Below are 24,669 nucleotides of genomic sequence, written 5' to 3'. Positions count from 1 at the left end.
TCCTTCCTGCCCTCGGCCCCTCTGCCCAGCACATTTTGTCCCCTGACTCCACCCGGTCAGCTAGATTTCAGAGATGCCCTGACCTCCAGGTTTGAAGTGTGGCCGGGCCTTGTCACAGCTGCCCAGTTCTCTGCATAGCAGGGGTTTCCCCTTTGGTCACTTTATCTGTGGACTAACTCCCCCTCCACCCCGACTCTTGGCTCCATGAGCTCAGGGGCTGTGTCTGTCTTCCCCTTTGCTCGCCTGCTTCCCAGCTCCTGGACAGTGCTGACCACAGAGTATGTGCTCACTCAAGTGGGCTGAGTGGAGTGAACAGATGAGCTGCGCTGTGCACCTCACCCCGCCACCGCCGTGGGCGTCCAGCAGGCCCTCTCACGGATGCACAGTCATCTTAGCATTTGCCCAGCCCTTGCCGTGTGCCCAGGTTTGGATGGATGAGCATATGTAGCATCAGCCACCCTGAAGATAAGCTCTTGTTACGCCCCCACCTCCACCCCCAACACACCCATTAGCACCATGCAACCAAGGGACACACCGTGAGTTTGGGTGAGAAGTGACGAGTGCATTTAGAAAACACTGGGGAGAGCAGTGGGATGGCCATGAAGGAAGTGGCCCTTGGTCCGGCCTGGACCTAGAACAGGAGAGTGAACATTTTCTTTAAGCACAGAGTTATCACAGGACCTGGGCACTCCACCCTGAGGTGCTGACCCGGGAGAAATGAAAACTGGTACAAATAAGTACCTGTGCACACGTGTTCACGGCAGCACTGTCCCCAGGAGACAAAAGGTGGAAACAACCCAAGTGTTACAAATGGATGAACAGATAAACACAATGTGGCCCATCTACACAATGGAATATCACTCAGCCACAAACAGGAGTGAAGCGCTGACACTTGCTACAATATGGATGAACCCAGAAAACATTCTGCGGAGTGAAATCAGCTGGACACAGAGGCCATGTAGTGTACGATTCCATTGATGTGAAATGTCCAGAGTAGGCAAATCCATAGAGACGGAAAGATTAGTGGTTGCCTAGGGCTGGGGGTTTGGGGGAAACAGGGCATCACTGGTAATGGGTGCCGGATGTCTTTTGGGGGTGATAAGAGTGTTTTGGGGACTTCCCTGGTGGTGCAGTCGTTAAGAATCTGCCTGCTAATGCAAGGGACACGGGTTCGAGCCCTGCTCTGGGAAGATCCCACGTGCCGCGGAGCAACTAAGCCCACGCACCACAACTACTGAGCCTGCACTCTAGACCCAGAGAGCCACAACTACTGAGCCTGAGTGCCACAACTACTAAAGCCCGCATGCCTAGAGCCTGTGCTCCTCAACAAGAGAAGCCACTGCAATGAGAAGCCCGCACACCGCCATGAAGAGTAGCCCCCACTCGCCACAGCTAGAGAAAGCCCACGTGCAGCAACGAAGACCCAACGCAGCCAAAAATAAATAGATAAATATACTGGAAAAAAAAGTGTCTTGGAATTGATTATGGTGATGGCTGTATAACTCTGTGAATGCACAAAAAATTCTTGTATTGTACACTTAATTTTGGGGGGCATTCAAGATGTTTTTATTTTCAGAGCCTTGTGCCCTTTAAATGGGTGAATTGTATGATATATGAATTGTATCTCAATAATGCTGCTATTTAAAAAAAAAAGAGGTAGTGTTTCTGGAGCCGACACCTGCCAGGCGTGTCCTGAGCACGCGTGTGCAGCAGCACACCTTGCCCACCATACCCTGTGCCGTGGGGACGGCTGCCGCCTCTCTTACAGATGGGAAACTGAGGCTCAGACAGGGCGCTTGCCCAAGCTCGCAGGGTCTGCTGGGGGTGGTGAGGACTCACACGCAGTGTGTGTGGCTCTAGACCCTGCACACTCAACCACCACTGTGTCTGTCCACCACTAGCACAAGGTGAGCCCGTGATGAGGTCAGCCATCGCCTTGCACGTGCTCTGGGGGTCGGGACTCGGCTAGGTTGGGCTGAAAGCGATGGTGCTGCCAGCTCAAGCTTTGTCCACAGGACGGGAGGGGGGACACTGGGAAGACTGAGCTTCACATCTTACCAGGGACCAGAGGAAGCCGAGAGTGTGGCCAGGCTGCCCCGCACCCTCCAGGCACAGCCCACCTGGCTCTCTGGCTGCCCCCACCTCGAGGCCCCTGAGCTTAGGTCTTTTTTTTTTTTTTTTTTGCTGTACGCGGGCCTCTCACTGCTGTGGCCTCTCCCGTTGCGGAGCACAGGCTCCGGACACACAGGCTCCGCGGCCATGGCTCGCGGGCCCAGCCGCTCCGCGGCATGTGGGATCTTCCGGGATCGGGGCACGAACCCGTGTCCCCTGCATCGGCAGGCGGACTCTCAACCACTGCGCCACCAGGGAAGCCCCTGAGCTTAGGTCTTGTTCTCTCCCCTACGCTCTGCCCTGCCCAGCTGTGCCCGAACCCTTCAGTGCTCTGAGGCCTCCTAGGACTCCATGGCGGTGGTGGGGGGACTGCAGCTCATCCCGTACCTTGTACTGTAAATACAGATATAAGTATTACAATTTGGTTTAATATTTAATATCATTGGGTTAATACGCATTCCAAACTCCATAAATAATCATTAGCTGAGGGTTCTAATTGCGCTGGTGGGACCCGAATTCATGACTAATTTAAAGACCAAAGACATTCCCATATTCAGCTCCCCGAAACACCATAAATCAGCCTGCAGCCCCATCTCTGTAGTTAGACCCACTGGGCTAAGCCGAGGGAGGGCAGGCTGCTGTGGGCCTTTGCCGAAGCCACCACAAGCATGCTGCCTGGCTGGGCAGGGGGCTGGCAGGCTGCCACTGTGGGGCCTTGGAAGCCCCACAGGTCAAGGGGCAACGTCAGCTGCGAGGGTCGCATCTTGGGAGGGGGCCGGCATGGCGGGGGAGGCAGTGTTGGAGGCTGAAGAAATGAGCTGCTTTCAGAGGAAAGCAGAGGGTGGGCAAGCCTATTGGAAAATTCTGTGGGCTCGGGGGATGCCGTATACAAATCAAAAAGCCCTGGAACAGTCCACTTGGCAGCCTCCAGGCCCTGCTCACCCCGTGCAGGATGCTCCAGGAGGTGAAAGGTTGTCTCAGAAGTGTTCTGGGTACAGCAGCCCATGTGGGCCCTGGGGTTTCTGCCCAAGCAAAACCCTAAGAGCTTCATGGGTGGGGAGTAGGTTTCCCAAGACTATGTACCCCAAATCAGGGCACATAGTCTGGCTAAAGATTTTTGTTTGGTATGAGAAGGGAGCCTGAAAAGGATAGCCTAGACTGCAAATACATACAAAATCCCACTTTCAGGGTTTTATAGTGATAGTGAGGTGCCACATCTGGAATTGGGATCAGCCCAGAAGATCTAAGACATGGGTTGGCTGTAGGGCAGGCAGCAGCATCCCCTCTCTTGGCCCTGATCCTCGGGATTCCCTCTCCAGCCCTGGGAGGTCGGCAGCACCAGGGGTCCCGATGGCTGTCCCTGGTTCCAGGCTGCTGCAAAAACAGCATCAGAAGAAAGAGGTCTCCTTCCTCAGAAAAGACGAGGACCCAGCTGCTGGTACCCCAGTGGAGGGGCAAGACCCCCAATGCTGAGCTGTAGGCGTCACCCCAGTCTTGGGGGGTTGCTCAGGTGTTGCCACATAACACTTGTTTCCAGAAGGTGGGAGCTGAAGTCACGCCCTTCCTGACCCTACCTCTTGGCTGTTTCAGGCTGGCAGGAGCCCCCTGCCCAGCAGGACCCCACCAGGAAGTAGCCTGTCCAGCAGGCTGGGAACCAGGGAGTGTGCCAGGCCCATCCTGACCTGTGTGCTGCTCGCATTAACCCCCGCACTGGTCGGGCCTAAGCCTCAGCCTGGCGCTCTGCCAACTACAGCCTCACACTGAAGATGCTGCCAGGTTAGCCCTCCTACCCCTGCTCTGGATGGAGGCTGCAGGGGCCCATGTCTGCTTGGCTGGAGTAACCAGGGTGTATGATACTGGAATGGGAGGAGCCTAAGCCCAGCCCCTCTGGGTCAGATGAGGTCATGGAAACCTGGAGAGGACAGGGCTTGCCCGGGTCACATGGCCAGGAAGTGCAGGGCCAGCATCTGGACCCGCTCCGGACACCATCACTTCCTGGAGGAAGTGACACCAACAACAGGTTTTGACCGAGTGCATTCGTGGCACCTGCCTTTGTATTGTCACCTCAACCACTTTCTCATATGCTTCTCTCACAGCTCCCCGAGGTGTGCACCATTTATATGCCCATTTTACAGATGAGGAAACTGAGGCTTAGAGAGTTTCAGACACCCAATCATTAAGTGGCAGAGCTGGGTCTAAAACCCCACACTATGATAAGGACAGGGATAGGGGAGAGGGCAGGGGAGGGACTGGTCATGCCATAAGGCTGGTGTGGAAGGTGGTCTGAGTTCTTGGGAACCAGCAAGAAAAAAGACACAGAAACAGGTTAGCAGGACGTGTGTCTCTACTTCTCTAGGGTGGACACGTAGCAGGTGCTCCATATTTACTGACTTGGCTTGTACATACCCTCTGATGTTTATAATAGTCCCTCTTTTGGGGACTTCCCTGGTGGTCCAGTGGGTAAGATGCTGCACTCCCAATGCAGGTGGCCCCATTCAATCCCTGGTCGGGGAACTAGATCCTGAAGGCATGCTGCAACTAAAAGTTTGCATGCCACAACTAAGAGTCTGCATGCCACAACTGAAGATCCCACATGTTGCAACTAAGACCCGGCGCAGCCAAAAAAAAAAACCATATATATATATATACATATATATATATGTTTTCTTTTTTTTTTTTTTTTTCTTTTTGCGGTATGCGGGCCTCTCACTGTTGTGGCCTCTCCCGTTGCGGAGCACAGGCTCCGGACGCGCAGGCCCAGCGGCCATGGCTCACGGGCCCAGCCGCTCCGCGGTACATGGGATCCTCCCAGACCGGGGCACGAACCCGTATCCCCTGCATCGGCAGGCGGACTCTCAACCACTGCGCCACCAGGGAGGCCCTATATGTTTTTTTTTAAAGTCCCTTTTTTAACTATTTGTGTTCTGGGACCTCTAGTTATGCCAAGATTCTGGTGGGTGGAATGAGTGCCCTGTTGCTATAGCCCTGGGCAGCAGGGGCTCAGAGTTTGGTGTGCAGTGAGTGCTTGGTAATGAGACTGAATGAAAGACCACATGACACAGTCCAAATAACTCACGGGCAGCACATGTGGCCAGCAGCTCCTTACCACCTTCTCTGTCCAGCTAGTATGTTCTTGATAAATGCAAATGTAGACATTCCCCACAACTAGCGAAGCAGATCTGCTTTGGAGAGATCTGAACCTTACCAACTGGGAACTCTGGGCTCTGCCCGCCCACCCTGGCAGGAGACCACCTTCTCTGAAATGGGATGCAGATTGGTTCTTATCATCAAGAAAGTTAGGAAAAAAGGACCAGCATCATCTTGGGGGGAACAGCTGGAGGTCTCAGCGACCAAGAGATTAAAGACACAGGTCCAGGAGAGCTTGGTTAATAGTGGTGTGTAGGGGGGTGAAGGGTGGTGGTGGTGGAGTGATCCCGAAAAGTGACTGTTAGGGACTGAATTTTGTCCCACAAATTCTATGTTGAAGCCTTAACCCCCAACGTGACTGTATTTGGAGATGGGGCCTCCAGGGAGGTAATTAAGACGGAATGAGGTCATCAGGGTGGGGCGCTGATCCGATAAGGGTTATGTCCTTATAAGAAGAGGAAGAAACACCAAAGATCTCTCTCTCTGTCCCATGTGCACACAGAGGAAAGGCCATGTGAGGACACAGGGAGATGGTGGCTATCTAGCAGCCAGGAAGAGAGCCCTCCCCGGAAATCAACCCTGCAGTCACCTTGATCGTGGACTCCCCAGCCTTCAAAACTGCGAGAAATAAATGTCTGTTATTTAAGCTGCCCAGCCCATGGTATTTTGTTGTGGCAGCCCCATAAGGCTAATACAGACGCAAGGCGGCATCTGATGATGGGAGGGTTCGGCTTGGATGGTGAGGGTGATGTTGGTAATGTAAATATTTCCATTTACAAGTGCAGCAGAAAGTAAAATGAATGATTTTACTGTCAAATTTTGAGAATTGTGTTGCACCTGTGTTATGTGGCTGCAGATCTTAGGCTCGACACTCAAAGACTCAGATCTAAGTGGTAGCTGTCTGCTGCCTGGGATGTAGAATTCCAGATGCCCAGAGCTGGGTGCAGCAAGCCTGCCAGCCAGCTGCGGGATGCACTCCCTCAGAGATGCTCTTGCATCTCTGTTGTGAAGCTGGGCAGGCAAAGGAAGGGACCCTGATGCCGTGCTCTTCCTCTCCTCTCTCACCACCCACCAGCCCCCTTGGAACTCATGGGAATGTCTTGGGAATTAAAGCAGTGGTGCATGTCTGCGTGCGTGTGTGTGTGTGTGTGTGTGTGTGTGTGTGTGTGTGTGTGTGTGGTGTGGTGTTCTTCCCAGAATAACCTAGGGTGGCAATGGGTGGTCCAGAGAAAAGATCACATGTCACCATCGAGAATATCACCACGTCCACAGAAGACCAAACAGCAGCTGCAGGTATAGATAGAAGTCACAAGCCAACACATGTGCACACACATGTGTACACACAACTCTCTAAGGAAACCATGAATCCATCAAAAAAGGAAGCATGCAGTCCTGGGTGTGATGCATGACAGACTGAAGAAGAAACGAAGGTGTGGTGACTCAGGAACCCGATGGCTGGTTGGGCACAGGACACACACACACACACACACACACACACACACAGTCCAGGGATACCAGGCCTGCTGTGCTTTCCACAGGTACCTTCCAAACCCACTCTGCAAGCAATTCTAAAGGGGAACTTCATATTCACCTGTCAAGTGCGACAGGTTGGTCCTTTGGCATCAGCTTAGTGACACCTTTAGAGGGAATGTACTCCTTCGATGGGTATGCATTTTAGAGAGTGAATTTAAATTAAGGCTGAAGTTATGTAAATGGATTGAAGGAACACATGGGCTGGGGGCTCTGGAAGGTGGGATCAGATGTCATGCTGTGTGTACACCCTGTGTCAGAGCAGAACAGAATAAACTGACTTTACTTTTCACACCCCCAGGTACCCCTGCGTACATGCCAGCCTGAGACCAGGTACAGAGCAGGATGCCAGGGCAGGCTGTCTGTGGGTGGGGTCCTCATATTTCCATTACAGAAAAGCTGTGGGCATGTGGGGCATGGCTCTGCCGTCCATCACATATTGCTTAGAACATCCTGGGCAGAACCTTCCATAAATCAAGGGTGGGAGAGGCAGTGAACCAAGCACGTTAGCGAGAGAAAGGACTGCTTGAAAGATGATCTGCTGTCATTCCCAGACTACATGAATCACCTCCGTTGGCAGGTGGGGCAACAGATTTAGCAGGAGCTTCACAGCCAGACAGACCTGGGGTCCAATCACAAGCACAGACCAGCTGTGTGGCCTTGGGGACTTCCTATCATCTTCAAACCTGAGCTTCTTTATTTGTGAAATGAGACCAGCGTTGCAGAGTTGGGGACGCGTAGAGGTGCTGTGTTGGGAATTCTCCAGGTGCCTGGGGCACAGAAGGGCTGGCAATGGCGTGTGGTCATGCCAAGATGGCCCAACTGCCCTTTGGATATTGCATCGGCATCCACAGCCCTGCACGGCGAGCATGCCCAGCTCAGCTCTGGTCCTGCAGTGACCACATTGCGAGATCTTGCTGAGGTTCACGCCCCATGGTGTATGGATTGAACTGCCATCCTCAAGGGCTTTTTTTTTTTTTTTTTGCGGTACGCGGGCCTCTCACTGTTGTGGCCTCTCCCGTCGCGGGGCACAGCGGCCATGGCTCACGGGCCCAGCCACTCCACGGCATGTGGGACCTTCCCGGACCGGGGCACGAACCCATGTCCCCTGCATCGGCAGGCGGAGTCTCAACCACTGCGCCACCAGGGAAGCCCCCTCAAGGGCTTTTAACACATCAAAAGGTGTTAAAATCAATAAGTGGCCTTGAGGGTTTTGTGTTTGTTTTTTTTTTAAATTTATTTATGGCTACGTTGGGTCTTCGTTTTCTGTGCGAGGGCTTTCTCCACTTGCGGCGAGTGGGGACCACTCTTCATCGCGGTGCGCGGGCCTCTCACTATCGCGGCCTCTCTTGTTGCGGAGCACAGGCTCCAGACGCACAGGCTCAGTAATTGTGGCTCACGGGCCTAGTGGCTCCGCGGCACGTGGGATCTTCCCAGACCAGGGCTCGAACCCGTGTCCCCTGCATCGGCAGGCAGACTCTCAACCACTGCGCCACCAGGGAAGCCCGAGGGTTTTGTTTTTAAGTACATATATGCGTAATCTTTCCCTTGGTCAAGCTCATCCGGTGCTGGCTTTGGGTGCTCAGAGATCCTAGTGAACAAAACAGTCATCAGGGAAATAAACAGCCATTAGGCTGAAAACAGACGCGTCCACATAGACACAACCCATTAATGTGATCACTGTGGAGCTGGCCCATGGACTTTGCTGAGACAAATGTATCTGGGCGGTGCGGGGTGGGAAGGGGACGACAAGAGAATAACATTAATTCAGAGGTTGTCGTATTGGGTTGCAGTTTTATTTGCTTCTTGAGATAGCGCTGACCAAAGGCCCTGCAGCTTATTACTGACCAGGCAGTTCTGGAGTGGGTTTGGGAGAGGAAAGGGACGGGGTCTGGGACACAGGGAGCTGGGGTGGCCTCCCCTGCAAATACAAATCAAGGAGAAGTTTGAAAACACAGGCATAAAAGAAGGAGTGTGGGGGTGGGGCTGAGAGTGGAGGGAGCTGCTGTGCTGGCTGAAGAAAGTTCAGGAAAACTTCCATGTCAAAATGCTTTCCCCCTAAGGGATTCGATGATGCATTTCCCTTTTAGAAAAGCGTTCTTTTCTGCTCTCGGGAGCTTAATTTCATTCGGAATGAAAAATGACGAGAGTGAATTGGACGAGCGGCTTGGACCCAGCCTGAACCGCTAGCTCAATGCACTTCATGTTTATTTAGCTGAAAGCCTGAGTGGGAAGCAGTTCCCTGCACCAAAGCAGAGGAAAGACGGGCATGGGGTGGGCAGGGAGGGTCAATGCACGGGTGTGTGGGCGTGTGCAGGCTGCTAATTCAGACGGGGTCCTTGAGGTGGCGGGAGAGGGGGCCGAGAGGGAGAGGCCACCTCTGCTGGGGGATCGTGCCACACCCTCCCTGGGCCGCCTGGACCCCTCAGGATGTAACTGCATGTGGCAGGCTGTCCTCACTCTCTGAGCATCCCCAGACGTTGGCTGTCACCCACACCTCCCCCAAGCCCGGCAGTCAACTGTACAACGGCAGGTCCAAAGTGCGAGGGGGGCCAGCTACCAGCGGGCTGGGCAGGCTCCTGGCTCCAGGGTAGGCTAGAGGAAGAGAAAGCTGGACCCCTGGAAAGCCAGACTGACCCTCAGTTCTACCTGGCGCTCATTAGCACCAACATCTTTGCAGTTCAGGTAGCCCAGTCAATGGTTCTTAATTTAACTGCATGAGAAATAGAACTAAAGGGAAACAGAGGAAACAGCCAGCACCTCATGCGATCTAAGTGGCTCTGTTTTCAAAGCAGGTGTGGGAAATTTCCGTTTTCAGGAAAGACATCAAGGCAGGGGTGGGAAGAGAACTTGTGCTAAAGTTGTGGATATTTTGCCACATGGGCCAGGAAGGAGAAACCACTGGTGGTAGTTTTTCCTTTCTTTCATTGTTTCGTTTTTATAGCTCCTAGAATAAAGGACAGAGACGAAAGTTTCCCCATGCTAAGATAACATTCCTATTTTTCACGTGTGAGTGCAGTCTGGGTTTGCAAATGCACCAGATCAAGGTGAGACTGGTCGTATGTGCTGGACCTGGAGAGAGGACCCATGGGGAGGACGTGCTGGCCCCTGGAAATGCGTTTCTGATGCACGTGTAGTCGAGAGCCCTTCCTGATCCCAGAACCCAAGCCGCGGCCGGTCAGGCAGGACTGGGGCTCTAGCATCAGGTTAGCTGTGGCCTCAAACACTGGCTCCAGCTCCTACAACTGAAGATTTCAAAACGAAGATTTTTCCCTTTGTTCATGGAATTGTCCCGTTCCTTTATGTACTTCTGTACTTAGAAGTGGAAACGTATTCTGAAAGCCAGCTGATTTTTATCTGCTGCACGTTTTCATGGGCCTGTGCCTGGCGTGAACAGTCTTGTCTCAAATTTAGGGTTGCTCTGGAGAATGGGGTAGAAAGCCTGTGTGCTGTTTGGGGTTTAGAAAAGCTTTTGGTAAAGCTTGGGTTATGATATTTAATAACTTTCTTAAATGTTTTGTTTGTTATCCCCAAATTCATAATCCAAATATCTTGTTCATAAATCGAGGAGAATCATAAAAAATGGGGGAGTAAGGCAATCAAGTCGGGACCCTCTTTGGCACTGAAGGCTTACAGCAGTCACGAGGAGATGAACGGCCTTGCACTTGGACAGATGCCTCCTCAGCTCTGTCTGAGAGCACTTTGGGGCCATGAAGGGGCCAGAGAGATGGCAGGCTTGGGGCCCTGCATTCTCGTTCAGTCCTGGTGCTCAGAGGAAGGGGAGTAGCCCCAGAGAGAGCCTGAGCTTTGTGGACACTCATGGATTTGAAACCCTGCCCAGATATTTCTGCCTGGGTGACACCAGGGAAATGGTTTCACTTGCTGAGCCTCAGCTTTCTCATTGGCAAAATGGTAGTGGTGGTACCTGCCCCTCAGGGTGTTGGAGGATTAGGGAGGTGGTGCTTGACGAAGCAGGCCCTTGGCAAGGAGTAGCCGAACCCTATTCTGGGGCTGTGAGCTTCTCCCAGCTCCCACAGAAAAGCTGGTGTCCCCCTTTTTCTGTCCCAGACAAGTGGACAGTCAAGACACAGTGAACATGCCTATGGAATTCCCATTGCCTTTTCCTGATCCGTGTGGACGGGATGGTGCCAGTTCACAATCACGCATTCACGCGGGTTCACATGACGAGTTACCCTCATTTCTGACCGTCTCCAATGAGCAGGGCCTCCACAGATTCTAGCATAAAGTTGTTTCTGCCCCAAAGCCACTTCACCAAGTAGCTAATGTTCTGTAGACAAATATTTAAATACACCAGAGAAGCTTGATTTTACAGGAACCCCACTGTGAGTCCCGTGGTGGCCTGAAGACCCATCACAGGCCTGAAGACCCCAAACCACCGGTTCCTGTCGCTGCTTTAGAAAGGCTGCATTTTTTTTTCTTTTTCTTTCTTTTTCTTTCTTTTTTTTTTTTTTTTGCTGTACGTGGGCATCTCACTGTCGTGGCCTCTCTCGTTGCGGAGCACAGGCTCCGGACGTGCAGGCTCAGCGGCCATGGCTCACGGGCCCGGCCGCTCCGCGGCATGTGGGATCTTCCCGGACCGGGGCACGAACCCATGTCCCCTGCATTGGCAGGCGGACTCTCAACCACTGTGCCACCAGGGAAGCCCGAAAGGCTGCATTTCTGTGCACTGGGTTCCCTTCAAGTCCCGTGCAGATGCCAATGAACAGGGAGGGCACTAGCATGAAAATGTGCCTCTGTCGGACCCCCTGTGTGGTGCCCTCCTGGATGGTGGTGCCGATCCAGAAATCTGTGGCTGTTGCCAATAAACGGCTGTCTTACCTCTCCGAGCACTGGAAGGGACTCTCTGATGTCACCGGTGACTACGCTGATTGGCTCCTGTGCCATAGTGGTCACCTGGAACTTTCTAGAATTTCCTTCTACTTAGGACAGCCTGGCAGTCCATGGCTTCTCAGCTCAACTGGGTGGGGCCCTAGCCCACTCTGGGTTTTTTTTTTTTTTTTTTTTTTTTTCTTTTTTTTTTCTTTTTTTTTGCGGTATGCGGGCCTCTCACTGTTGTGGCCTCTCCCGTTGCGGAGCACAGGCTCCGGATGCGCAGGCCCAGCGGCCATGGCTCACGGGCCCAGCCGCTCCGCGGCATATGGGATCCTCCCAGACCGGGGCACGAACCCGTATCCCCTGCATCGGCAGGCGGACTCTTAACCACTGCGCCACCAGGGAGGCCCCCACTCTGGGTTTTTTTTTTTTAATATAAATTTATTTATTTATTTATGGCTGCGTTGGGTCTTCGTTTCTGTGCGAGGGCTTTCTCTAGTTGCACGAGCGGGGGCCACTCTTCATCGCAGTGCGCGGGCCTCTCACTGTCGCGGCCTTCTCTTGTTGTGGAGCACAGGCTCCAGACGCGCAGGCTCAGTAGCTGTGGCGCACAGGCTTAGTTGCTCCGTGGCATGTGGGATCTTCCCAGACCAGGGCTCGAACCCGTGTCCCCTGCATTGGCAGGCAGATTCTCAACCACTGTGCCACCAGGGAAGCCCTCTTGCCCACTCTTGCAGCCACATTCCCCATGCCCCCTGCTGCCGCCTGCAGTCCTACCCCGAGGGGAGAAAGACGCCCCTCCTCCTGCCCCCATATCAGTACCCCAGGTCTCCCCTCCTTCCTTGGCTTGTTCCCAAAGGCTGGCAAACCCTGTTGAACAGAACATGTTGTAAGGGAGGCACTTAACGCCCTGCACTTGATACTTATTAGCTGTGCAGTGACAGTGTGCACACCCCTGGGCTGCTTTCCTCCTGATATGTGACGGGGCTTAATACTGCTTCCTGCCTTGCCAGCTGCCCCCGGAGAGCCGAATCTCCACAGCCTCTCTCTAACCATGCCCCCCAACCCCCCGCCCCGGGGCTGATTCTGGTTCCTCTCCCTTGGTGTTGAGATAAGGAAAGGGTGGGATGTGAAGAGGGTGAATCCAGGCTGTGTGTTAACATGGAAACTGGATCCGAAAGCCCAGCCCTGCTGACCAGCTGCAGTGAGGGCTGAGGGGCCCAGCAAAGGGACACCCTCTGAGGACCCCCCTTGGTCCTTGTGAAACTGTGTCCTCCACGGGTCCTGCAGGAGCACATCCACTCTCCTCCTTGGACAGAGAACCGAGAACAAGGAGCTAGGAGTGAGGTTCCCTTCCCCCCCGAAGCTCTGACTCTGGAGCGGGTACCGCGGTGAGTAGAATAGATTTACGTGAATGAGGACGACACAGTGTTGGGAGACTCTGATGGTGCCTGTTGTAGAGCAAGGGATGCCTTTTCCCAAGCAAACGACGGCCCCCCATTCCCCTGGTCCCTGAGGTCCTGCCTGTGCTAAGGCAGAGGGGTCCCTGCCTGTCAGCCCCTGGGGACGAGGAGGACCATCAAGTGACACTCCCACCTGGAAGGCACCAAGCTCCCCCTCACCAAACACCGAAACAGCATTTCCCCAACCCACAGAGACCCTGGAGTGTCTGTGCAGAGGGATGGAAATTGGGTTTCAATTGATTCATTTTTCCTCCAGATTAGGTTTGCATTGAGCACGGAGCAGGTGGGGAGAGATGGATCAGCGTGGGTGCCTGGGATGCCCTTTTTTTACAGCCCAGCATTCTCCCTCTCTGCTCTCATGCTTGGCAAAATCCACAACGTGGGTGCCCCCAACCGGGACCCCAGACAGGGCCGGTCCACTGACAGGAGACCCAGTCAACAGCAGGTACCTGGGCCAGGTGGGTCACCTGGGGTCCCTGATGAGAATCGGTGGTTCTTAGGTGGGCTCTATGGGTGGGGTGGGTGAGCACAAGAGAAAGAAGGAGCCGCCCTTGCTGGAGGGGCAGGTCCCACAGTGCTCCTCCCAGAGGCTTCCTGGTGTGGGGGCCATGCTGACCATTGGCTATATCCCTTTTCCTCCAACAAGGACAAGACAGGACAAGAGAGGCCTCACATTTTGTTTTCCCACAACACACACACTTGTCGAGGGCATCTTAAAGGGGAGCACTCCTACACGCATGCTCATAGGAGCTTATTCCCAATAGCCAAAGCTGGGAACAGCCCAAGTGCCCATCCACAGATGAGTGGATAAACGAAACGGGGTGCGTCCACCGAATGGCAGATTACTTGGCAAAAAGCAGGAATGGGCACTGACACTTGCTATAACACAGTGAACCTTGGAAACACTATGCTGAGTGAGCAAAGCCAGACACAAAAGACCCCATATGGAATGATTCCTTTTATATGGGATGTCCAGAATAGGGAAATAGATTGGGACAAAACACAGATGGTTGGCCAGGGCTAGGGGAAGGGAGAGCCTGGGGAGTGGCTACCTAATGGGTACGGAATTTCCCGTTCGGGTGATGAACACATCTTGGAACTAGATTACGAAATACCACTGAATTGTTCACTTTGAAATGGATAATTTTATAGGAGGTGCAAACTACTATGTAAACAATAAATAAGATACAAGGATATATTGTACAGCACAGGGAATATAGCCAATATTTTATAATAACTATAAATGGATCATAATCTATAAAAATTTTGACTCATTATGTTGTACATCTGAAACGAATATTGTAAATCAACTATACCTCAATTTTAAAAAAAGTTTAAAAAGTAAAGACAGAAAAAGAAATAAAATGGATAATTTTACACTATGTGAATTTCACTTCAAGAAATTTTTGAAAAAATTAAATTAAAAAAAGAACACTCTAGAAATAAGGGAACTGTATTGGGATACAGAGATGGGGAGGATGGGGCAGGGGGTCTGAGTCAACTGCCTTGCATTTTTCCACCCCTTTAACATTCTTATTTTTGTATCTGGCTACAGGGAATGACAGGGTAACTGGTGTTTTTTTGTTTGTTTGTTTGTTTTTTGCCTTTGATGGTTTCCCCTCACCTTTCCCCTGCTCGTGGGATTTCAGTAATTTGGATGTGCATCCACCTGTCAACTGTACTCAGCAGTATCCTTGGTTCTGAGAAATCAGGAGACCCCAGATCCATCTGCAAACATTTAAGTTTTCATGGGCAGGTATCTCCACCACAATGTGCCAAGAGTAGGAAAATTTCAAGGCAAGTGTGACCAAGAAAAAGGCAAAGATCTCACCCACAGGCGCCCTCATCCTGTCTCTGACCCTGTCCCTGCCCTCGTCCTGGGCTGTGGGCTATGATGTGGACCAAGGGGTAGGCATGTGGAGGCGCAGCAAGGCTGGAATGGGGAGGAGCTGTAAAGTGCCATGATATCAGTGTCCTATCAAACTTGTTCAGATCGTTCAACTTGGACTTGGCCTAAGCAATCACATCATTTGATCCCATGATGCCAGCAGGCAATGGAAACTCAGTTTCGTTTCTCAGAATTTTGAGAATCACACTGGTTTCTATCTTACTCTGTGGCACCCTGGGTCATTTGTGAGGCTAAGCTCCTAAAAGCTTGCAGATGTGGGGCAGGGGCAGGGGAGACAGAGAGATGGGAGAGGCCCGTGTAGAAGGAACGTTCAGAGAGTTGATGGCCCAACACGCACTCTCTCCAAAGCACGCACCAAGCACCCCCAGCTAAGCACTGCCTGGGCACTAGGGATGAACGTCTTTCCCTGGGCAGGTGTGTCCACCTGTCAACTCAACCTTCCCATCTGGACATGTCCCGACGTTAACCCATCCAAAACCAAATCTCCGAGAGCCAACTTGTCCCTATTTCCTTGAGTGACCTCCACTTGCTCAGACCATGACTCTAGGGACAGCTGAAGCTTGTGTCTTTCTCTCACGCCCCACACACGATCCATCAAGCCCATGGGAGTCCACCCTTGAAACAGCTGGACTTCCGCCGTTCATCACCTTGGCTGTAGCCAAGCAAAACCTCCCACCTGGTCCAGCTGCTTCACTCTGGCCTAGGACACACTGTCTGTTGGCAACATGGCAGCCAGTGTGATCGATTTCCAAGTAAGTTGGATGGTGCCATGACCTGGCTGTAAACCCCTCCAACACCCCGATTTCACTCAAAGTAAAGCCGACATTCTCAGTAGGCCCCATCTGGCCTCCCCTCACTGGTTCTCTTCCAGAACATCCTCCTCGCTGTTCCACCTTTGGGTCTTTGCTCAGGTGTCACCTCCTCTGTGAGGCCTGCTCCCCACTTTACTTAGCCTCCAAGCCCCACTCTGTCCCCTCCTTCAGTCCCTGGGAGCTTCTGGGGCAGCACTTTTGTGTGTCTTGTTCTCCTCTGAGTCCTCAGCCCCCAGAACGGTGCCTGACACGTGTTGGAAAGCAGTGAACTCTCACTGAACATCTGGATGATTGAAAGTAAAATGAAAAAGGCAGTCACAGCCCTCCAGGTGTCCCCAGGCCACCCAGGAGGACTGATAGGGGAACAAACACTCACAAAGCAGAGAGAAGTCATGGGTGCAGAGGTCTGCCCATCTGTCTATCCATCCAAAGAAAGTCCCCCCATGACTCAAGCTATCCCAACCTGCCTTCCCTTTCCAGACCCAACTTCCCAAGAGTGTAACCCCAAAACCACTGCCCCCTTTTATACTCTCACATTCACCCACATCCTGATGTCTGGCCCTTCCATGCTGGTCAAGCTGCTGTCATGAGACCCCCCAGCTACAAAATGTGACAGATGTTTCTCCATCCTTATTGACAGCACCTCTCACATGATCAGTTGCTCCCTTATTCCTGACACTCTCTGCCTCTGGTGGCCCCCCCACCCCAGCACTGTGTCTGGTTGTTCCTTCTTCCATTTCTGCTTCCCCTGGGCTCTGGCTTCACATCACTGGTCTTCCCAGGCCAGCTGCACTCCATTGGGATGAATTATTCACCTCCGTGTTTCAGGTCCCCCTAAATATAATGACCCCCAAATCGATATGTCTGACCCAGCACCTTCCCTGATTTCAGAGCTCATCAGAGACATCATGGGGAGAGGTAGAGCGTTCTAGACAGAAGGAACACCTTGTGAAAAGCACAAGTCCTGAAAGGGGGATAAGTATTGGGAACTTGTATTAGGAACTGAGCTGTTCAGTGTGGACAAAAAATACTGGGAATGAGGAGAGGTGAGCAATGGGTTAGGCCAGGGGAGAGATGCTGCGAGGATGTTGCCTCCATAGGAAATAGTCAGGTGAAATCAATCATGGGCATCTTCCTATTACTTGCACATCTGGGAAATTATGCACCAGAACCTGTAACCTCTGGCCTTCTGCCACCCATCATATCCTCAAAGAAACTCCCTCTAGAGGCAGAGAAAGGGGCACCAGACTTCTCTGATGGGTCTGGCACAGCTCTCTGCCCACTCTCTAGTCTCAAGTCCAACTTGGTGGCAGTCAGTGAGTAGAGAGAGCTATCCTAGGGCCCCTTGGTTGGCCCAAGTCTTTGTGCCTTCAAGGCTGAGAAGCTGAAGGCAAAGGGATGGAGAGGAGTATAGAACGTTCTCAAAAACAAGATCTTGTGTCTCCCCTGCAGATTAGTGGAGATGCAAGCACCAGTCTTGTTGACCACTCAGCATTGAGACCCTGTGGCCTTGTCTACCCTCAGCAGCCATCGAAGAAGCCAAACACTCAAGCCCCCAGTAACAACCTCCCCGCTTTACCCTTAGCCATCCAGAGTGAGGCCTCCAAAAGCAGCCCTGTCTTTTCTGTTGAACCCACAGTTCCCTGTCTCCTTTCTTTCCAGGCTGGTGACAGCCGATGGGCTGCTCTTTTCCACGTGAGGTTAGAACCCCTGGTCCAGCTTCCTGGCTCAGGGGACAGGCCACCAGGACCTCACCTTTTGGAGTCACCTTTAAAGCTGCTTCTTAAAGTGGAGAGGTAGCACTCAAAGCTACCTCTCCGCTCTTAACCTCTGGTTCGGAGCCTCCCCCAGAAAGTGGTGTATTTTATCTTTATGTGTCAGGATTTATATAAAAAGGGGATAGTTCAACTCTAAATGTAATGAGTTGGAAGAACGGCTCTCTGGTGGCTTTCTCTAGTGAACACGGCATCAATAACATTGATTGCTAAAAATAACTAATAACACGGGGCTAGGGGTGGCCAGGGACTGCTCCAACCCCGCCCCTGAAAGGGATACAAGGAAAGCCAGCTCTTACCTCTGAACACAGGCTCCTCCAACAGCTGAGTGCCTGGTAGTGTTCAGCCAGAAGAAGGAGAAGCAAAAGCCCAGTGGGTGTTGGCGGGGGGGAGGGACGGCAGGACCTTCTAAGCCTTGGAGGTCCTGCAGGGGATGAGCCTTGGTTTCCACACCTGGAAAGTGTAGATTCGTGATTCTTCTTGCTGTGACAGCATTGTAGGTTTCTTGAGGGGATGCAGTTACACGGCCCCTGTGCAGGTCTTAGCCTCCTGCCTGGCACATGGGGAGCAGCTCCATACACGTTTGAGATTGCAACGCTTATTCTCGATACAGTCAAGAGAGGGATTCCAGGCACAAGCAGTTAGCAAGTGGAGTCTGAGATTGACACAAATGACCCTCAGTAGGGGCCTTCTGTGGCCAGGCCCAAGGGAAATAAATGGTTTTTAGGATTAAGGGTCACCCAAATCAGAGAAGCTATACTGTTTGACAAGGCAGATGGACAAGCATAGATTATGTGCATCTCATTTACCTCCAGAGGCTTCTTCTCTGGGTTTGACAACTACTGGAAGGAGATGCTCTGCCACACATGCGAAATCAATTCCTGCGTGCCCTCAGCTCTGGTCACTCTGCCCTTGACAATGCTGGCTGGCTTCTCCCAGAAACAGGCAGTGTGCTTGAATAGGTATCTATGCTGGGGTGAGGGGGTGCTCTTCAGCTGGTGGGTCAGCTCAGCCTGTGTGGCTTCCTGCCTTTCTAGATGGATTCACTTGCTTGACCTCTCCTCATGCTTCTCACCCCTCTCCTGGGACTTCAGGAGAGGAAACGCAAATAAAAGGTGAGGTGTTAAGGGCTGAGGGAGTGAAGGACCGCAATAAAATGCTAGCCTTCAGTTAAGGAAGAGAGCTATTTAGCTGGCCCCAAACAAGTCTAAGTTAATAGAGATGAAATAATGTTTTTTAAAATTAATAGCATAAACGTCAGCTCTGATGGCTGGGGTATTAAAGCATATGGTTGCTGGAGCACTCTTTGTGAGGTTATTTTCTGTCTCATGTTTGCCTTGGGTATGTGGAAAGACCTACGGCTCTCTCTGGAATGCTTCATTTTGGATTCTGGGGTAACTGCATCAGTTGAGTTGGAGTGTGAGAGATGAGAAAGTTGCTGCGGAGTTGCATTCAGTTAGCTCGTCCACATGGATTTGTAATTACATATAGGAGGTATTTGCAGCACTCTGCTTCAAGTGTGGGAATTTATTGAAGTACCTCGCAAATGCTCCTGGTCGGGGATGCTCCTCCTCTGAGCCGAAGGAATAGGGCTGAGGGCATGTCCCAGAGCCCTGTATCATTAGCCCACCCCCTCGAATCCAATAGTCCCTTATTGCATTAGCATCAGGCCCTGCAGGGCTCTGGAATGGCTCACTGCCTGGAAAGCAGGACCAAACACCGAGTTATCTCTGAAGTCTCCCTTGATCTCTGTTCTCAGGGACAGGCAGCAGTGTAGGAGAGTCCCTATACTCATGGAGCACAGAGGGAACACAGCTCTTTCCCCTGACCACTTCCAGAAATTTTCTGGATGGCCCCACGTGGCTCCTCCATGTTCAGTGGGAAGAGAGGGAACTGTCTTTGCAGACTGGAGCTGCGTGTGACGGTCTGATGTAAAAGTTTTTACCATGGAGCAAAACCTTGAATTTCACAATGCTCAGTCTCGCTCCTGGGCTGGAGACATGGGTTTCACCATAACCAGCTCCCACAACCTAATGAGATTTTGCAACTTAGAAACCCCAAAGCCAGACCCTGGAGCCCCAACTCCAACTTTGCCCAATCCCTAGTTCTGAGGGTTTCGTGGGTGATCACTGTTTCGGGGTTACTCTAAATTGTTATGAATCTTCAGTAATCATGCCAAAGTAAGAGGGGGTTTGTTTTAAAGTCAAAGGAAGCCATGGACTCCAAGGACACCAGGACACATCAGAGGACAGGATTTAATGAGCATCTACAGGTGGTGACTGGGAGAGAGGCAAGATGAGGAGGATCAGTGCGTACCCTTCACAGAGCCAGAAAGTATGGTGGGACCACTCACACCTCCAGTGCAGCATTTATCACACTGCATCTTGATTGCCCATGCCCCACTACCCTGAAAGCAACCAGAGGACCCGAGCCTGGCCCTGAATTGTGCCAGTAGCACTGGCACACGGAATGTTCTCAATAAATATGAAGGAATTAAAATGTTACTCTATAATGATAATATATCTATGCTCACACTTATACTTGGCACTGTACACACAAACACACACACACCATGTACTGCCCCTAGAGGTGTTCAGTGCTACAGAGGGTAACACTGGGCTTCTCTCGCTGGATAATGAGAGAACAGCAGTATGCCGAATGCTTAGAACAGATCTTTTTGCTTTCTTTCTTCCGCTCAATTCTGCCACCAGAGACCTCTGACTATTGTATTCTGATTCCACCAATGTGAAGCTGCATTTGGGGGGTGTGTGGAAATCACCCGCTCCCTTTATATTAGGCAAGTAAGAAGCAAATAGACTTCATTTTGGAATATGGCCTTTCTTTCGGGTGTTGGTATAAAAGATAATTCCTCCCTGAAAGCCTTCCTTTGGCTTTATGGGGTTTTAGATTTGCCCTCGTCCTTGATCCCCACCCATGAAAAGAGGACCCTGAAGCACTTGCTTGGCTGGAACATCAGAGATGGAAGTCTCAGAAGCCTCTTCTCTTTTATGATGCTGCTATTATTAATGACTTACATTTACATTACATTCCACAGTTTTCCAAAGCCACTTAAAGGTATTGCCTCATTTAAATCTTCCAACAACCCTGTAAGGTTGGCAGGGAAGGTCTCACCATCTCCATCTAACAGGTAAGGAAACTGAGAACTTGGGGAGATAATGACTTACGCAAGGTCACATAGGGAGCGGCATCAATTGTCCCAGTTCCTTATCTGCTGCTCATGCCAAGACACTCTTTGTTTCATTAACCTGCTGCTTCGGGGGGATGATGAATAAGCCAGAGGGCTACTCTGTAGCAATGGTGTGGTCCCCAGATGAGCCAGAGGGATGAGATGAGACACATGGGGAGGGCTGTTAGGGAGGTATCCTCATTAGAATTTCAGCCCCAGCACTGATTCAGGATGGGGAACTGAATCAGGGATGAGAGAGAGCCCTCCGCTGGCCCGGAGTTGGCTAGAACTTGGGAGGCAATGACACTGTCTCACATATGGTCATCCATCCAGCTACCAGAACAGGTAAATATTTATATTGCCGGCCACTAGCGTCTCCAGCTGTGACTACGTGGCTGCCTCATACAGTTAGAAAAGCACAGCCAACTGAACTAGCTTTCTACTCCCCTTCAACCAGTCACTGCTTTTTCCTAAGTTTCTCCACATTGGAAACCCCTCGGCAGAATTTTGGACTGGAGGGCCATCTAGAAGATTAGAACAGGCACGCCTGTCATCAAATCCCAGCATCAGATAGCTGTACTCTAATTCTGTAGATGCCTTCACTTCCCAGAGAAACAAGGAAAGACACGGGGTGTGAGAGAACAAGAGTTCAGCACCACGAACAGCGACCCAAAGGGGCCTCGGGCTGCCAGCCACCTCCTGAGCTCCAGGCTGGGGGCTGGTGACATGGCCTCCGCTCATCTCTGTTCCATGCCTAGAAGCACATGGCACTCATTTATCACCTGGAAACAGCAGACAGTGCTTATAAAGGCTCATGCCACCACTGATCTGCCTTCCTCAAATCTGAAACACGATTGCTTGTCGCTTGTTTTAATTCATTTCCCCACCAGCCCTCTGTTTGAATAACGTCCTAAAGTTTTGTTCATCAGGAGGAAGAGGTTCTGCCCTGGAGGCAGGTAGACTAAGATTTGCTATGGAATAGATCAATACCCAGTACAAACAGCCTGATTTTCTACCAGATAATGATGTGTGTAAGCTTTGCTCAGAGCCCAGTTCACATTTCCAACCTCACTTGTTCCATGTCAGAGGCGCCACACGAGAGAGGATGGTCACTACGGGACATGCTCAGATTTGGGGATCTTCTTGGAGGCTACAGTTTTATTTGGCACCGGTGGCTGGGGCCCGTGAGACGTGCAGTATGCAGATAAATTCTGCTGTGTGTGTGCTCACTAAATCCACCACGCTAGAAATGCATTTGGAGGAAATCCTGCCTGCCCACAGCAGATTTTCCAGATCCTGGCAATTGGAGCATGTTAAGGATGAGATACAGCTGCCAGGTCTGATTTCTAAAATCAAGATTCGTTTTGTGGGGAGGGCAGGAGGAAAAAATTAATGCACAGCCTGGCAAGGTGAGGGAGGGAGGATGCCTGCCGCCTTGGCCTCTTTGTACATTTTGAGTGGGAGCCAATTATTTTTCAGCAAGTGACTTCCAGCTTGGGGAAGGGGGAGGGGCTTCCATGAGAATCTGGGATAAGCATTGCCTGACTTCAAAGTCAAAACTGGGGGGTCTAAGATACGGTGCTGAGCGAAGGATCAGAAGTCGTTGGTTTATGTTTTGTGTTATTTGTTCTTCCCTGAGTTTTCAGCCATCCTGCCACTTCACTTGGTTTCCTGACCTGCCCACCCCCAGCCTTCCCCACTGCACACCATGCTATGTCCATCCCATAGGGGACACGTGGGCCAAGCAGCTGCCCAGGGCATGGCTCAGGGAGTGGTCTGGCACCTATGCCCACCCCGGCCGAGAGTGATGGAGATTGTGTGAGAATGGCTAGTGTGTCCATGTGTGAGTGGGTGACAGTGCTTTATGAGAGTGCTGGGAAGTATGGGATGCGTGGGTAGGTTTGGGGGTATCCGTCTGTCTGTTGCAGGGCAATGAGAAAGTGCAGCTATTTGTAAATAATGCCTAATTAACGAGGTTTTACATAATAGATGAGCCAGCATCGTTCCCAGTAGTGATGGCCATCTCTATTCCTCCACTTTTCAGTTACAGCTTGTGAGGGTCTGGGGGGTCTGGGGTGGGGGAGTTGAGTGAGAAGGGGTTAGAGGAAGGCAGAGGCAGAAATGAGGTGAATAGGAGGAACTTTTGTTGCATTTAATATCAATTCATTTTGAAGACTGCTGACACAGCCAGATTCCACAGCTCAGAATTTATGGGGCTCCCTAGTGCACAGACTCAAAAAGAAAATACAAAAGAACTTAAAAAAAATAACCTGCCATCAGCAAAGAAAGTTAAAAAGTTTTAACCCCCCCAAAAGGTACCAACATCACCACACACACACACACACACACACACACACACAATCTGATTTTGATTTTCTTATTTGGTTTAGGGCATTTAGTCTCATTATGTAATAATCACATCATTTGCTAGAGTCATGCCATGTTTCATTACTTTATGGCAGACTTTATATTAGATATATACCCCAAAATGATTAGTATAATGATAATGTCAGGAAAAGGAATACACTGAAGAAAGGGCACAGTCTCCTGACCTGGAGGAGAGTGGTCCTCCATCCGTCCCCTCCCCAGGGAGCTGGGCTCCTGGGAAAGTGCCTGATGGAAGATTCCATGCCCAGACTGAGCCTCATGCTTCTTCCGCAGCCACTTTGCCATGGCTCTCTTCCTCCTCTCCCTCCTCCTCCTTTCTCCTCCACCACCAGCTGTGGTTCTTCCCCCCAATCTTGGCCAGTGTCTCCATTTCTGTGTTTGTTCATTTTCCTAAAGTGCCCTCCAAAGTCCAGTGCCTTTCTTCTCTGGGGATGCACAGAGTTCCCTTTTCTCCCCTGAGCAGCCATGCTCAGGCCCCAGGCTTCCTGAGCTGGAGGACTAGAGTCACACCAGAGCCAAATGAGAATGGCTTCCAGCAGACCTCCGACACCCTGGACTCTCTCTCAGGGACTCAGTGGCTGCACCTTCCACAGCTGCCGTGGGATCCCATTGCCAGCTCATCTGTGGCCAAGGTGTCCTCCACCATCCCGGAGCTGTCCCCTTTGAGGTAAAGGGAAGATGGAATCCATCTCTCCAGGGCCATGTGACCTCCTGGAGCCGTCCCCATGGCATCACTGAGACCCTTCTTAATTATCTCCAGCAACCCCAGGGGGTTCTTGGGAACAGGCTGGGCTATGGCCTCCACGAGAAACAGTGGTTGATGTAGGACAAACACATGGAAATCTGGTGGAGCTGTCATCTGTCATGGTGCTGGCCACAGAGCAAGGTGGCCATATGACACAGTGGAATGTGTCTTTTCCAGGATGGGGGATTAGGCCTGAGTTATGTTTTATTTACAGCAGGCAGGGCTGGCCACAATGACCAGTGTGTAGATTCTGGCCCACCTGGGGTAGCCTTCAAAAAGCTAAGCCTTTGGGCCTCCCTGGTGGCGCAGTGGTTGAGAGTCCGCCTGCCGATGCAGGGGACACGGGTTCGTGCCCCGATCCCGGAGGATCCCACATGCCGCGGAGCGGCTGGGCCCGCGAGCCATGGCCGCGGGGCCTGTGTGTCCGGAGCCTGTGCTCCGCAACGGGAGAGGCCACAGCAGTGAGAGGCCCGCGTACAGCAAAAAAAAAAAAAAAAAAAAAAAAGCTAAGCCTTTGGAATCAGGGACCACAGAAGCTGACAGGGTGACTCAGTGGACTGGGACGCTTCCTTCCACCCACTCTTCAGAATTGTTCTAGACAGACAAGCAGAAAAGCCCATTTGTCCTACTATATACAATGGTCACGTTGAACAAACAAACAAACAAACAATAAGCATACAAATTACAAAGCAAAGCACGTGCCCAGGAAGGCGTAATGGGTGTTATCGTCCCATTCCGGCAGCTTCTCCTGGTGGAGAGCTCGCCACA

Source organism: Mesoplodon densirostris, chromosome 18, assembly GCF_025265405.1.
Source record: "Mesoplodon densirostris isolate mMesDen1 chromosome 18, mMesDen1 primary haplotype, whole genome shotgun sequence".
Classification (NCBI taxonomy): domain Eukaryota; kingdom Metazoa; phylum Chordata; class Mammalia; order Artiodactyla; family Ziphiidae; genus Mesoplodon; species Mesoplodon densirostris.
This window is presented reverse-complemented; position numbering follows the sequence as displayed.